Consider the following 15,810-nt stretch of genomic DNA (forward strand, 5'->3'; position numbering starts at 1 on the left):
TAGTAAAATCCTCAAAAAAACTCCAAAAGGTTCATCAAACACGATTTTCCATTCATTAAATCCATGTTGACTATACCCAATCAGATCATTATTATCCAAGTGTCCATTTATCACATTCTTTAGAATAAATTCTAGCATTTTTCCAATGACTGATGTAATTCCCTATTTTCTCTCTCCCTCCCTTCTTAAACAGTGGGGTTACATTTGCTACCTTCCAATCTGCAGAAACCATTCCAGAATCTATAGAATTTTGGAAGATGATCACCAATGCATCCACTATCTCCGTAGCTACCTCTTTTAACACACTGGAATATCAGGTCCTGGGGACTTATTAACCTTCAGCCCCATTAATTTCTCCAATACAACCTTCGTACTAATTTCTGTGATTCTGTGATTCAATTCCTCATTCTCCCTAATCCTTGGATCTCTTGCATCTTCCTCAGTGAAGACAGACCCAAAGAAATCATTTAGCTTCTCTGCCATTTCTCTAATCCCCATTATCAATTCTCCTGACTCTGCCTGTAATGGACCCACATTTGTCTTAGCCAAACATTTCCTTTTTATGTAGCTATAGAAGCTTTTACAGTGCTTGTGTTTTTGCTAGCTTACATTCATATTCTATTCTCCCTTTCTTCATCAGTTTCTTCATCCTCCTTTGCTGTATTCTAAAATCCTCCCCATCCTCAGGTTTACTACTATTTCTGACAACTTTATAGGCCTTTTCTTTTAATCTTATACAATCCTCAACTGCGTTTGTCATCCATGGTTGACTGCCTTTACGTTTGGGGTTTTTGTGCCTTGAAGGGATGTATAGTTGCTATAAACTATGTAATAATTCTTTAAAGACAATCCATTGCCTATGTATTGTCATACCTTTTAATGTATTTTCCCAATCCACCTCAGCCAATTTGTCCCTCATACCTTCATAATTTTCTTTGTTCAAATTTAACACCCTGGCTTCAGATTGAACTAGCTCACTTTCAAACATAATGTAAAATTCTATCATATTATGGTCACTCATCCCTAAAGGTTCTTTTACAAGATTAATTAGCCCTTTCTCATTACATAATACTAGATCTAAAATAGCCTGTTCTCTGGTCAGTTCCTCAACATACTGCTCTAGAAAACCATCCCTAACACACTCCAGAAACTTGTCCTCCACAGCATTAGTGCCTATTAGGTTTACCCAGTCTATATGCAGATTGAAGTCACCCATGATTACTATATTACCCATGCTATATGCTTCTCTAATCTCCTGATTAATACCATGCCCCACACACTACCATTACTGTTTGGTGGCCTATAAACAACTCCTACCAATGTTTGCTGCCCCTTAACTGTTTCTTTGCTTCACCCAGATTCCACATTTTGTTCTTCCAATCCGAGATCCTCCCTTACTAATGTACTGATTCCTTCTCTTATTATCAGTGCAACACCACCTCCTTTTCCTTTTTGCCTGTCCTTCCTAAATGTCGAATATCCTTGAATATTCAGTTCCCAGTCTTGCTCACCCTGTAGCCACGTTTCCGTTATGGCAATTAGATCATACCCATTTACCTCTATTTGTGCCTTTAAATCATCTGCCTTGTTGCGAATGCTGCGTGCATTCAGGTAGAGTGCCCTTAACCTTGTCTTCTTGGCATTAATCTGCATTCTAAGCCTAGTTGATGCTCGCTTTTGTTTCGCCTGCCTTCTAATGTTAGCTGATACTTCACTACCTCCTGTTACCAGCTTTACTTCCTTCCAATTTGAGCTACCTCTCAGGTTCCCAACCCCGATAAGCTAGTTTAAACCCTCCTCAACAGCACTGGCAAATCTCCCTGCGAGGATTTTAGTTCCGATCCTGTTAATGTGTAGCCTGTCCATCTTGTACAGGTTCCACCTGCCCCAGAACCGGTCCCAATGTCTCAGAAATCTGATTCCCTCACTCCTACATCAATTCTCCAGCCACTTGTTCAATCAAATCAATCCTCCTATTCCTATGCTCACTCGCACATGGCACTGGGATTAATTGTGAGGTTACTGCTCAAGGTCCTGCTTTTTAATTTCCTTCATAACTCCCTAAAATCTGCTTTCAGGACTCATCCCTCCTCCTACCTATGTCGTTGGTACCAATTTGGACCATGCCCTCTGGCTGTTCCTGCAGCCCCTCCATGATATCCTTGACCCTGGCACTAGGGAGGCAACACACCATCCTGGAGTTACATTTACTGTCTGATCCCGACTATCGCATCACCGGTCACTATTGCTCTTCCACTCTTCTTCCTCCCCTCCTGTGCAGCTGAGCCACCCATGGTGCCATGGACTTTGCTCTGGCTGCACTCCCCTAAGGAACCATCGCTCTCACCAGTATCCAAAATGGAAAACCGATTAGCAAGCAAGTTAGACTCAGGGGACTTATGCACCACGTGCCTGGTGGTCATCCATTCCCTCGCTGCCGGTATGTTCCTAACCTGTGGTGTGACCACCTCCCTAAACATACTATCCATGTAGTCCTCTGTCTAGCGGATGCACAAAGTGACTCCAGCCGCCACTTGAGCTCTGAAACCCACAGCTCAAGCTTCTGCAGCCAGTGACACTTCCTGCAGATGTATTCGTCTAGGACACATGGTGCGCCCATGACTTCCCACATACTGCAGGACGTACATTCCACTTGGCCGAGCTGACCTGCCACACCATAACTTAAAAAAATTATTACAATGAGAAGTAGAATAACTTATCAGTTACTCACCAATCAGCTTCTTCCACTGTATCGAAGAGAGAGGCAGCTACTGGAGGCTGAAAAAAGGTGAGAGAGGGGGAGACAGAGAGAGGGAGAGGGAGAGAAAGGAGCCCCTCCCTCACTTACCAAACTCCCTTCTTTACACTCTGTGCCTCCAGCAATGAATGGCAGAGCAGGCTCGAGGGGCTGAATGGCCTACTCCTGCTCCTATTTCCTAGGATGCCATCTTTTTTGATCACAGCTGTTACAGAGCTGCAACAATCTGCGTGCTGCTGAACACGCTGAATAATTCCTTGCCTTGCTCTAGTATCCAGCTCGACTTTCCATTTGTCCCTGATGTGGATACTACATTTCCTTGGTGGATCTATCGAAGGAACTGCGTCATCACTCACATGTAGGAGAGCATTTCCTTTGAAACTTCCTACGGTGTCAAATCGGTCTGGGTACATTTGTTGCAAATCCTGGATGGATTCAATGGGGTCACATCTATTTTGATCCTGTGTCCTTGGCACACTGCTGACTCATGGATTCGAAGCTTGCTACATATTGATAGCCCTGCAACTGCTGGACCATTGGTGTCAACAACGTAGATGACTTGTGGTGACCGCACAGTTTCCATACCTGCACTCCAACATTGGTGAACCGTTTGTACGCAGTGAGTTTAGTCTTGGTAGGTTGTATCATGGCTCCCCATCTTGTCAAGTATATATTCTTTAGTATTCTCAGTGGCAAAATATTTGCACTTGCCCCTGTATTGACCTCGAGTCGCAGCTTGTGCTGGCCACTCGTCTCTGGGCAGATGATGTCAATGGTGGTGAATGCTTCCTGCTGTATAACCGCATCCATCTGGTGTGCAACTGTTACCGTGTGAAAAGCTTGTTCACCTTCAGTGCCTTCTTTATAGCTTACGTCCTTGTCTATCTTGTGGACATGAATGTGTTTAGATTAGCCTCTTACAAATGCATCCCTGTTGCTCCCACAAGGTGTGCGTGTTTCTCGTCAGGCCGTGGCCTGCTGTGACTTCTGATCAATTTTCCATTACCAGACCTCTTGCACAGCCTTGCCCAGTGCCCTTTCTTATCACACACCTTGCAGTTATCCATGTAAGCTGGACAGTTTCTTGGTTGGTGCATCACACTGCACTTGTCACATATTTTGCCTTGTTGAGGTGACCTGGTTTCCTCGCCTATGGTTGTTGTTCCAAGTGCTTTTGAGCACTGTCTGCTTGCAGCTATGGCCTCGAACTTCCTACCTTCTTTCAGGAGACTTTTGATGGCATACCCTTTTTCCTTGTCTAATAGTTCTTTCTGAAAAGCTTCTATCGGAGTTAGATGCAATCACCAATTCATTATCCGTTCGGATAACTCCACCTCCAAGAAATCACAGACTTTGTGTGGAGTTTGCAAGTTCTCCCTGTGTCTGCGTGGGTTTTCTCCGGGTGCTCCGGTTTCCTCCCACAAGCCAAAAGACTTGCAGGTTGGTAGGTAAATTGGCCATTATAAATTGCCACTAGTATAGGTAGGTGGTAGGGAAATATAGGGACAGGTGGAGATGTTTGGTAGGAATATGGGATTAGTGTAGGATTAGTATAAATGGGTGGTTGATGGTCGGCACAGACTCAGTGGGCCGAAGGGCCTGTTTCAGTGCTGTATCTCTAAACTAAACTTTTCCTTTCTCATGGCATCTGCTGACAAATTGATCGATAGCCTCCTGGGACTGCTGTCTGTATGCCATCAGTTGCAGACGATGGATTCTAAAATTAATCGAGACCTTCAGCTGCTCCTGTAATGTAGTCCAGAGTCTCACTGGGTCCTTCTGTTCCGCTTCAGATAGTCCTGAGGTGTTGATCCGATGCAGCCTTACATTGCCAATCATGATTTTTATTTTAATTGCTTGCTTGTCAAGCTGTGTGACAGCAAGATCCAAAAAGCACAACTCCATGCGCTATTTGGAGAGCTGAAGTTCGTGGAGATCTTGGATTTTCCAATTCATTGACGAGTATTTGGTAGCTGTGGTGCCACATTTCTGGTCCACAAGAATTCTTAGTTGTAGCTTTTCCCTTTTAATGGCTTACTGTCTTTTTTTGAGGCTTTCCCTGAAGGGAAAACAAATTTCAGGTCTGCTGTGTCTACAGCGTCGGACTTCAGCCATGTCCTGAGCTCTGTGCCTATAGCACAAGCTTGCAGCCTGTGATCGGGCAGACTCCACCCATGAAGCGATTATGGCAGCAAAGCACACTGTGCGTAATGATGGTGCTGTTCTGCAACCTCAACGTGAACTGACTCTGCTCACTTTTCCCGAGCCCAATTCCACCCGATTACTGCCTTTTCTTGCCAGCCACCACGCAAATAAACAACCGCCTTCATGTACTCATGCTCTCCTGAGCACTGAATTCATCAGATGGTCATTGAACCCGACAGTGTCATGCTGTCATCGCTACCTCCGACGATGCATCGTGTTGGCCTGTCTTCAATGATTCCGAAGGGAGAGATTGCTGTTCCTGATGTCTTGCTCAAGATCACTGACCCCATTGAACACTGTTGCTAAGCTTCTCTGCAGTACTGCTACTTCGATGTGTTCTGCTGCCTCCATGCTGTGGTCTTCAAATGCACATCACTACCACCATATTGTATTATTGCTTTCTTCAGCAATAAGGTACCAAACAATCTTGAGTTATGTGTTGTTAAATACAAGCTTCTTTATTGTGAAGGAACATGTTTACAAGCGATCTTTATCATACACAAGTGACTAGGTGACTAACATCTCCAACTGCTCAATCACATGTTGGTTGACATCACTTCCTGTGATGATATAAGAGGTACTCAAACTGTTGAAGTAATATCACAACAGGAATGTCATTGATAAAGCAGTTGAGGATGGTTTTGCCTAGGACATTACCCTGAGGAACTCCTGCACCGATATCCTGGGGCTGAGATCATTGGCTTCCATCAACCAAAACCATCTTTCTGTGTGCTAGGTTTGCTATGCTCTTAAATGAGGGTAAATCCACTGCATATAACTTAAAGTGATTGCACTCATACTCAGAACTTCATGACCTCTGGATCCATCAGGACAAATATTGTCAGTCCTCTATATGATTGCATCACTCTGAACATGAGGGCAATAGTAACTCTCCCATCTGTTGCAGGATAAAAATTGAAATTTTCACATTTCCCACTTGCCCAATTGACCATTATCCGATTGTGAGCATAGACAGAGAGAGTCAGTCCGCTACTGAACAGAAGGGCATCACAGCCAAGTATAGTCTTGTCCTCACCCATTGTTCAAAATGTAGATAGCAATCAAGCTATCCTTGTGGTTTTATTTTTCTTTCCTTAGCCCAGGGGAACGGAGGAAAATTGAAGCGCCTCTATTGCTGCATTGGCTAAAGATCAGCTCGCTCAGCACAACACAGGGATTGAAATCAAAACAGAAAATGCAAGATAAATTCAGCAGGTCAGACAGCATTTATAGAGACAGAAACAGAGCTAATGTTTTAGGTCTGTGACTTTTCATCAGGTCATCGACTTGAAATGTTGCTAACTCTGTTTCTCTCTCCACAGGTGCTGTCTGACCTGCGAAGTATTTCCAGCATTTTCTGTTTTGATTTTAGATTTCCAGCATCGCAGTATTTTGCTTTTGTATTAGGGATTGAAATCAAGTGGCTGTTCACTGGATGGAGCAGTTTGACCAGATCAGAGAGATTGACTGCCAAGGGAAAGGGACATACAAGGTGGTAGATTTAAATTTCAAGTTCACTTCTGCTAAACTTAAAGTTTTTTTTTGAAAAGCTGTAACCTTTGGCTATGTCTCATGTGGGGGTTTTATTATGTTTATCTCTTAGCAAAAAAAAACTAGTACCTTAGTACACTGTGTCAACTGTGAGTAAATTGATTTTAAAGTTAACCTGCTTCTTCTATCTGCAAGCCACAGCTCATTGTTGACAAGTAACAAACTAGGGGTTGGAGACTGGTCTAGCCCAGGCCCAGGACCTGGCAAAACTCTTACTGTTTCAAAAGATGTTAAACCAGTGATGAGCACCATGAGATACTCCATATTTCTGCAGCAATAGAAAAAAATGTTGCTGTAACTTTACCTCATTATTCCAATAAAACAGAGTTTTTAAAAAATGACAAGTTATTGTTCAGCCTCCACGTTGTGCCAGAAATAGCACACTGCAATTAGAAAAAAAGTGACACAACTCTCTGCTAGTCAGAGAGCAATGCAGGGTCTGCAACTGTGTGATGATAACTGAATGGAATCTTCCACATCCTGTACTGTAACTGTGAAACGGGAGCAAGGCAACAGCACGGAAGCTCCACATCTGATACTACAGTATTAACCACAGATCATACAATAAATTTCAACTGCAGCCCACGCCATGCTCACACAATGTTCAGCACGTTGTTTCCAGTGAATTATCTCAGTGTCTTGCTCCATCCTGCTGAATTAATTGGTCATAAAGCTGTGAGCAGGGAGCTAGGAAGAGAATGGAGACAGGGAAAGGAATGTAGCTTTGGCCAAAGTATTGCAAATATGAGGCAGCAACCTCTGAAGCTATCCTGGCTAAAACATCTATGACTGAGATGCATTATAGAAATGTGGGGAAAGATGGGGGTTAGTAGTATCTAGCTGGGGTGCAGTCAGGCATGCACAAGAGTATGTGCCCCAGCTCCTCTATTCTGGGGAAAAAAAAATCACTAGACTGATTCTTCAGCTCATTTGATCTCACCCTTTCAGAATACCAACCTCATAATCTTCTCAAGTTGGGTTGGACCATTTCTTTCCCACTGAAAACAGAAGTGGGAGATTAACAGAATACTCAGAATAAGGTGCTTTCTGGAGTCTCCCTGATAATTTTTTAATCATTTCAAATGGTAAACTCCAAAAATACATCTTATTCTGAGTATTACATAGCACAATATAATTAACATAATACCATGTAATATCCAGAATAAGATGTGTTTTGAAGTTTGCCATATAAAATTACACGCTTATCCACTCAAAAAAGTAACTAAATGAATTCATCAATACTGTTTATCTGTGGCAGGCATCACAATCTGAGTGAATAGATAGAATGGGTTGGCAGTAAGGGTGATTGAGGCCAGAACACAACTCAATTAAAAAACCAGTACACGTTGGAATGTTTAACTGGAGAAATGTACTTGAATAATGTAGGCTGAAACTGTGGAGGGATTTGAAAGTGAGAGTGGTGCAAGGTTAGAATGATCTTCAGGAGAGTACTTGGGTTGCAGGATTCTTAATGAGCTGAAGTTTGTCAAGGATGGAGGTGGGCATGACAGCAAAAAGAGCATATGAGCAGTTGATACTTGAAATAATGAAGGCATGGGTAGTGGAGGGGTGGGGGGGGTGGGCGGTGGTGAGGTAGCAGTGTACCAGGCAATAGATCAGAAATGGAAGAAAGCAGCCGTGAAGACCAGATGTTGGATACAAAGTTCAGCTCAGGGTTGAACAGCATGCCAAGATTGTTGTGGAATACTGGCCTCACCTTAAGTGATGAGCTAATGAGGTTCACGCCACCAATACCAAAAGCACATAGGTGCTGGTAAGCATTGAGCAGGATGCCTTAAAATTTTCTGGCATTAAGCTGCAGGAAGTTAAGAATCATGCAAAGCCTGATGTTGCACAGGCAGTTTGAAAATACAACCAACAGTCTGGAGTCAAAGGTGGTTAGCAGAGAGGTAGATTTGAGTGTTATCATCATACATGTGAAAACTGAATACCTCAGAAACACTCACTGCCCTCCTCCTTTATAACCTCAGTGGTTGTCGTTACCCATGCACATCTTATAGCAGTGTATACAAAGAAGCATGGGTAACAACAACTGACATTTCAGTTAACACCAGTGCTTACCCAGTCTGAAAAAGGCCTGCATCTCCCCTCCCCACAATGTGTTGCAGAATTGTAAAAAAGGAAGCAAATGCAAATTGCAAGCAAGTGGGTGGTGGATATATATATATATATATATATATATATATGTATGTATGTATGTATGTATGTGTGTGTGTTTGTGTGTGTGTGTGTACATATGCACAAACATATCTGAAATATTTTACTCAGTGGATATGTGTGATGTGTTTTCAAGTGGGGAAGTGGGGGTGGGGGTGGGGGTGGGGGGGGGGGGGTCGGTGTGCAGGGTGCGGTTCCCAGTTTAAATCTGAGCAAGGGATTCAGTCTAAACGGTTTCCAGTTTGCATAACTATTTAATGGATACCACCATTTCTGGGAAGTCAGTAGGAGAGTAAGTGAAGGCTACTTGCACGTAGGAATTGCCTACTCCTGGCCCAGGCTAACAAAAATGAGATAGGCACTCTCTCTCTGTCCATCATTGATGAAAAGCAGATTGCAGGAGGTTTCCTTAAAAACAATATTTGAAGGAAAACTCAAGATTTTAAACTATCAACCTGCTTTCCTGATGACTCATAAGGCAATTGGAGTATGTGGTATGATATTAAACTATCTGGACCAAGAGGATCCCAAGTTCAGTCGCTGGTCTGTGCGGAGTCTGCTGGGCTCAGCTGGGTTAATGTTGTGACATTGCATTTGGTCTCAGTTATTCCCAGGGTCATGACCCCTCTGAATAGTATATATGTTCAACAAAGACAGGATCTGCCTAGTAGTTGAATAGCCTACCAATACTTACTGTCTCTTCTAACATATGAATGTCAATTAATCAATACAACTGACAGCCCTTGCCATTAGAAATATGCCTCGATATGAATCAGCACCTTCAGGAAAAGAGAAAATTGGAAGAAAAAGAAACAAATTTACTCCTGGTGAACAGATTATTCCTTTAGGCTTCAAACTAGATGCTATCACAGAGAAGCAGTTAACTCCGAAGGAGAGATTGTTAGCACCATTTGGTTTCAAATGGTATCTTGCTACTGGCTGAGAATTTATAGAAGTCAAAGAATTCTAGATACAGGGGTGTTCAATCTTTTAGACCAGTGGACTGGATCCTTATGATGCAGACAGTGAGAAGACCTCTTCTGATTAATTGTTCATTTGCACTATAAATTTAAAATGGTGCTAAGCAAGAACTGCTTGCCCCAATGCTAAAGTTGTACTATGTACTTTATCATACCCCTTCATAATCTTGAAGTCCTCTCTCGGCCCTAGTGTAAAAAGTCTTAACTTGTCAAGTCTTTTGTCACAACTGTAACTCTTCATTATTGGTAACATCCTAATGAATCTACACTGCACCTTTCTATTTTTTTTATGTTCCTCATATAATGGGGTGGCCCAAAGCTGTGCATAAAAGTTCCAACTGTGGTTTAACTAAAGTCTTGAATAAGTTTAACATTAGCTGCTTGTTTTTTTTGTTTGTTCTATGCCACTGAATCCAAATCCAAATATTTAATTTAGCTTTTTATGACCGGATCTACTTGTGCTACCCCTTTTAACAAGCTAGATATCTGCACACCAAAGTCTCTCTGCTCTTCTTACCCTTTAAATATTATTCAAGCTTCATTTTCTTGGCTTTTTCTTATTTCCAGATGTATAATTTCACATTTTTTACACTGAACTGCATCTGCCACCCTATGTGTCACATTGCAATCTTTCACAATCCTTATATAATGACATAACCCCCTAAATGTTGTGTCATTAGCAAATTTTGATATTGTTCTCTCAATTCCTAAATCCAGATCACCTATATGTATAAAGAAAGAGCAGTCGTAACACAATTCCTCTGGAATCCACTCACTGTCTCTTTCCAGTCGCAGAAACTTCCTTTTACCCATCCCCTTTGCTTTCTGCCTTAATCTATCTGTCTATCCAGGCCCAGATTCACCTGAATGCCATGTGATTATCTTTGTCATAACTCTCTCATACTGTATGATATCAAATGTTCAGTGTGCTGGAATAAAAAAGTACGAAACAATGGGTCTTGCCTAAAGAGCAAAATAACATGGGAGAAGATGCTGTCCATAGTAATTAGTTATTTTTTGTACTGCCTGTGCATCACACTATGTTCTGTTAATATTTTTAGCTTAATGTAAAAAAAAAAGCACATCAAAAGTTGCAGGGTACTTTTGTTATTTTTGATATATCTAAACATGAGTAACAATTTATTTAATGGAAATATTAGTTCATTTTTTGTCAGTGTTATTTGACACGTGTAAGATTTCATTTGGGGGGGGGGGCGGGGGGGGGGGGGGGGGAGGTGTGATCAGGCTTTGCAAACAATTTTCATCTATTATGCTTGCCACCAAAAACTGGGCAAGATAGGGATAGGACAGGGAGTGGGATCACAACTTGACTTATAAGATTTGCCATACTGCTGATAGAAGTCTACTAAAAATCTTAATCATCTCAATAATCAATGCTCCCACATTACATGTCATGACTTTTGGTTGCTCATTTACCAGGCTGCCTGATCAAGAACTGAATGATTGACTTATTTTCTATTGATTATTCTGATGGCTCAATCTGAATGGTTGAGAGAAAGGACATGAATGCTTAGTTAAAAACCCATATTCCCAGAATGATGTGAACTGTTGTAGCTCAGTATTTAATTAGCAATTCAGCTTTAATGAAGGTTCTAATGGGTTTTCTGCTGCACCAGAGGACATGAAGGTAATTTCACACTTAGACCTTAGCCAGCATATTAGTAGTGCTCCATTCTAATGTGAATGTAATGGCTCATTCATTGCAAACATAATGGGCCAGAACTGCTAGAGTATCAGTCTGCTCGCAGAATATATCTTACCTGTTTGAGTTGAAACTATACCGTACAATATCAATACTGAGATATTATTAGCTAGCAGATTAACATATTAATCCTTTGCCTACCATCTTAATGACCATACTAACCCATTAATGGCCTTCATTAAAGCAGTGGCTAATATAAGAGTTAATAATATCACAGGACATAATTTCCATCTATAAAAGGAGGGTAGAAAGCTTTCTGTTGTTATATGTAGTGGCATTCAAAATGTATTCATGCACATTCCCTGTTTGACATTGTCTTCTTCTTCGGCCTCCTTGTCTCGAGAGACAATGGGTAAGTGCCTAGAGGTGGTCAGTGGTTTGTGAAGCAGCACCTGGAGTGGCTATAAAGGCCAATTCTAGAGTGACAGACACTTCCATAGGCACTGCAGATAAAATTGGTTGTTGGGGCTGTTACACAGCTTGCGCTTCGGTCTTTTTTCCTGCCAACAGCTAAGTCTCTTCGAATCGCCACTCTTTAGCCCCGCCTTTATGGCTGTCTGCCAGCTCTGGCGATCACTGGCAACTGACTCTCACGACTTGTGGTCAATGTCACAGGACTTCATGTCGCGTTTGCAGACGTCCTTAAAGCGGAGACATGGGCGGCCGGTGGGTCTCATACCAGTGACTAGCTCGCTGTACAATGTGTCCTTGGAGATCCTGCCATCTTCCATGCGGCTCACATGGCCAAGCCATCTCAAGCGCCACTGGTTCAGTAGGGTGTATATGCTGGGGATGTTGGCCACTTCGAGGACTTCTGTGTTGAAGATACGGTCCTGCCACCTGATGCCAAGGATTCTCCGGAGGCAGCGAAGATGGAATAAATTGAGACGTCGCTCTTGGCTGACATATGTTGTCTAGGCCTCGCTGCCGTAGAGCAAGGTACTGAGGACACAGGCTTGATACACTTGGACTTTTGTGTTCTGTGTCAGTGCGCCATTTTCCCACACTCTCTTGGCCAGTCTGGACATAGCAGCGGATGTCTTTCCCATGCGCTTGTTGATTTCTGCATCAAGAGACAGGTTACTGGTGATAGTTGAGCCTCGATAGGTAAACTCTTGAACCACTTCCAGAGCGCAGTCACCGATGTTGATGGATGGAGCATTTCTGACGTCCTGTCCCATGATGTTCGTTTTCTTGAGGCTTTCAAGAGTGCCAAGCCTGCTATACTCTCAGCACTCCATGAACTGCTTTGCCTGTGCTGGGATGAAGGAGCAGTACCACAGGACATGCACAATGCCAATATCATTACCCTCTATAAGAACAAGGGTGACCGCGGTGACTGCAATAACTACCGTGGAATCTCCCTGCTTAGGATAGTGGGGAAAGTCTTCACTCGAGTCATTTTAAACAGGCTCCAGAAGCTGGCTGAGCGTGTCTATCCTGAGGCACAGTGTGGCTTTCGAGCAGAGAGAGCCACCATTGACATGCTGTTCTCCCTTCGCCAGCTACAGGAGAAATGCCGAGAACAACAGATGCCCCTCTACGTTGCTTTCATAGATCCCACCGAAGCCTTTGACCTCGTCAGCAGACGTGGTCTCTTCAGACTACTAGCAAAGATCAGATGTCCACCAAACTTACTAAGTATCATCACCTCATTCCATGACAATATGAAAGGCACAATTCAGCATAGCAATGCCTCATCAGACCCCTTTCCTATCCTGAGTGGCGTGAAACAGAGCTGTGTTCTCACACCTACACTGTTTGGGATCTTCTTCTCCCTGCTGCTCTCATGTGTTCAAGTCTTCAGAAGAAGGAATTTTCCTCCACACAAGATCAGATGGCAGGTTGTTCAACCTTGCCTGTCTAAGAGCGAAGACCAAAGTACAGAAGGTCCTCATCAGGGAACTCCTCTTTGCCGACGATGCTGCATTAACATCCCACACAGATGAGTCTCTGCAGAGACTCATCGACAGGATTGCGGCTGCCTGCAACGAATTTGGCCTAACCATCAGCCTTTGACATTGAGTGACACTGTAAACCCATACTTTCACTTTTTATAGAAATATCAAACAAGAGAAATCTTCAACAACACATTGATAATGGTGCTACATATAATAACCAGAGGAATTCTTGCCCCACATAGTTTGTGAGAGTTTTATACCACTTTCCACTACAGCCTAATAATTGACCAATTACCAAAGACAATGTCACCAAGAATAGTGTAATTTTTTTTCAAAGTTCAAAGTTTAAAACCTGTTTCAGAAAAATTTTCAAAATACAAATTATACCACAAACAGCAAACTAAATAGCACATTTTCCATTTAGCAATCCTCTCAGTAGTGTTAGCCTATAGTAGGTGAGGAAATGCTATGAGATAACTTATGACCCTGAATGTTTCCGTACTGTTAGATGTCATGGAGGCATGGGGAGTTTTGCACAAGTGTGACTACCCTAGCTCAATAACCAGGACAGCAATGAGCATGAGCAGCCCCACTCTCAATAGTCCAAACATGCCTTTGGGGGTGTGTATGGTCAGGTTTGTGTCTGCATGCCCTTTCATGACCCAATCGGCAATGCAATATTTTAACATCCTCTATGTTTCTGGCTGAAATGATGCATTGTGCAATTAGTATGGATTCTGTGGTCAGCTTTCACCATGCTGTTAACTCTTTTCTATGTACTCAGGGCATTCATTTTAAACCTAGAAATTATTTGTGACATTAGCACATCACTTAACATAACCCATTTAAGATACTGTAAATGGGCTTGTGCCTTGGATGAAATAATAATAAGAATGCCATACAAATGCAAATCATAAAAAGTAATTTACAGGCTTTTGTTTTTAAAATCATATCCGTTACAAACCTCTCCATAATAGTATAACATTTTAAAATATACATACCTTTTAAAACTAACTTTTTGTTATTGACACTGGTAGATAAGACTGAATAAAATAAGAATGAGCAAGTCAAAAAATATTGGGGAACGACACTGGTTACCAGATGTGACATCGTAAGTGTATTCAGAAATAATGTTTTGCCATTTTATCACAAATAGTGACAGAGTATTTCTTCCTAACCCCTCACTTATTCTCCAAAAATATACAATGCAAAGTGACCACTCTATATATTAATCCCTTATTTATTGCTGCTTAGTTGAGCTAGAGCTTTTAACTCTTAGCACAAGGCTGTAACGTGATTTCAGTAATATATATGTTCTACTGATAACATAAAACTATTTGGAATTATCTGCAATGTGACCAGGCACTGAAAATTAAATTTTAAGTTTTTTAAAAGATCATTCTCAACAATGGATAATCTTTGAAGGTGAACTGGAATAAAAAGACTTAATTGAAATGATAGTTCCAAGAAAACAAAAGAAAAATTTACTTTATAAACAAGCTTTTGTTGTTAAAAGTGGCGGTGGATATAAAAGCATGTCTCACGTCCTACAACAATTAGTTAACGCACCCTCCATCTTAAAACAGAACTTTCAACACCTGTTTTTCTGAGGAAAAAAATTTATTAATGCTTGCGCAGTATGTTTTGCGTAATAATATACACTATATATATTTCTTAAACTGAGCACAATTGCTAGTGTGTCTAAGAGATGCATAAAGAAATAACAATGAACAAAACTAATTTGAAAACTAAAATATATTAACTATGTCATTTATCATTGTTATAATTTTAGATTATTTGGATAAAACAGTGTCGGTATAACTGTGAGATCCGAACAACAGAAATATAACAGACAAATACTGCTTACCTCTGTAACTTGGTCCCAGTGTTTTTTAAGTAAGATTCCAGCCAATGACCAAACTCTTTTAGGAATCTAAATTGCTTGGCGCTGAATTGCAACTGCGCTGAATCTTCAGTGTTTCATCAGTGCTGATTGACAGCCGGTTCCTGGGTTTATCCCGAGATTGACAGTTGAACAGTTCACCATTGGTGCTGTAGCAACAATAGTCACCAATGGGAGAAGTGCTGGGGCGGGACCCATAGTTAGAACCGCACCCCTTCAAATTAACATCTGTGTGTACCGAAGCGGAACTAGTCGGTTTCAGTTGAGTAGTAATGCTGGACGTGTTTAGTTTCAGAATACTCCAGAGATGAGTACTGTACTCATCTGCCTTCAAAGATAATGCGTTTCCTGTCTGTACGTAATAACTTTCCTTTGGCTATCCCATTAGGGCAGCGCCTGATCGTGTCTCAAGGAAAGAGAGGAAACAATGATATTGCTCATAATAAATAAAAAAAGAACACAGGATTTTCGATCTATCCAAATTAATCAGCCAGTAAATGGCCTAATATGACCAACTCATTAAATTGTCACCTTGGAACATGGGAATTCTTGAAATTGAGTAGAATTTGGAATCCCAAAATTGCTATTGATTCTGCAATTTCAAATTTTCT

General features: G+C 41.7%; 1 protein-coding gene across 5 annotated transcripts in view; it reads right to left on the reverse strand.

Moving 5' to 3' along the window:
• si:dkey-171c9.3 (A-kinase anchor protein 11) overlaps positions 1 to 15,293 on the reverse strand; it is a 61,259-nt gene extending 45,966 nt beyond the window's left edge. For all 5 annotated transcript variants that reach the window (XR_010976453.1, XM_068047554.1, XM_068047553.1 and 2 more), the window contains exon 1: positions 15,164 to 15,293. The gene's annotated coding sequence lies outside the window, so the exon portion shown is untranslated. The remainder of the gene's footprint in view (positions 1 to 15,163) is intronic.
• Between the last annotated feature and the right edge of the window lie 517 nt (positions 15,294 to 15,810).

The sequence above is a fragment of the Heterodontus francisci genome, chromosome 15 (assembly GCF_036365525.1).
Source record: "Heterodontus francisci isolate sHetFra1 chromosome 15, sHetFra1.hap1, whole genome shotgun sequence".
NCBI lineage: Eukaryota > Metazoa > Chordata > Chondrichthyes > Heterodontiformes > Heterodontidae > Heterodontus > Heterodontus francisci.